This window comes from Morone saxatilis, unplaced genomic scaffold, assembly GCF_004916995.1.
Source record: "Morone saxatilis isolate NCDOM2014 unplaced genomic scaffold, NCSU_SB_2.0 Contig11, whole genome shotgun sequence".
Lineage (NCBI taxonomy): Eukaryota > Metazoa > Chordata > Actinopteri > Moronidae > Morone > Morone saxatilis.
In genome coordinates, this window is record NW_023339663.1 from 18,297,179 (window position 1) to 18,297,748 (window position 570).

At 40.0% G+C, this 570-nt stretch overlaps 1 protein-coding gene across 1 annotated transcript in view; it reads left to right on the forward strand.

The window, feature by feature from the left end:
* The window catches only part of galnt2 (UDP-N-acetyl-alpha-D-galactosamine:polypeptide N-acetylgalactosaminyltransferase 2), a 52,916-nt gene that overhangs the window by 41,817 nt on the left and 10,529 nt on the right, over positions 1–570 (forward strand). The gene's annotated exons all lie outside the window — the stretch shown is intronic.

The window sequence follows — 570 nt, forward strand, 5'->3', positions numbered from 1 at the left end:
AGATTCAAAATCTGCCTACCAGCACCTCTAAAGCTCAGTAATTAACATGTTTTTGGGGTAATGTACTGGACTATGTCTTTGGTGGGGGCTGTTAAGTGGACTTTGGACAGAGTCAGGCTAGCTGCTCCTCTTTCCAGTCTTTATGCTAAGCTAAACTAACATCTACTTGTTGGTGGGTGGTATCAATCTTCCCATCTAACTCTCAGCAAGAAAGCAGAGATGGACATTTCCCAAAATGCTGAACTATTCCTTTAAGTCCTAAGCAGGTTCACGTTTGTAATTTATTTCCATCATAAATCTGCATTCTCTTTCTCTCTCGAGATACTAAAGTAGCACAGATGACGTGTCTCACGCTGTGATCCTCATGAGCTCATCTAAGGTTTCCATGCCAGAACGTGATTTAAAAAAAGAGAAAATCCTTCAATAATTTGGTGGTCATATCCGGGTAAAACAGTCCTCCAGACTACCGTTGATCTTAGAAAATGACAGTGTTAATGTGATAATGATTATAGTCTGTACTGAGGGAAAATAAACGTAGTGTACACAATAGAAATCGTTTGCAAACAGCGC